This window comes from Penaeus monodon, chromosome 30, assembly GCF_015228065.2.
Source record: "Penaeus monodon isolate SGIC_2016 chromosome 30, NSTDA_Pmon_1, whole genome shotgun sequence".
NCBI lineage: Eukaryota > Metazoa > Arthropoda > Malacostraca > Decapoda > Penaeidae > Penaeus > Penaeus monodon.
Window position 1 is genome coordinate 5,901,377 of NC_051415.1, and position 229 is coordinate 5,901,605.

Sequence of the window (229 nt, forward strand, 5' to 3'; positions counted from 1 at the left end):
GAGCGCCCTACAGCCTCACGCCCATTGCAATATGTCACGTTGCAAGTTGCGATGAAATCTTTTATGCCTTTTGTGACTTTGCTTTTCTTCTTCGATCGACAACAGGAAGCTCATTTTCTCGAGCTAAATTTAATGTTTCCAGCGTTAGGTTGCAAGGTTGCAAAGTTGCATTTGGTTACGGGTGGGTTTTGTGTGTATCTGCAGTGGGTGAGGGTGTTAAAATGTGTGA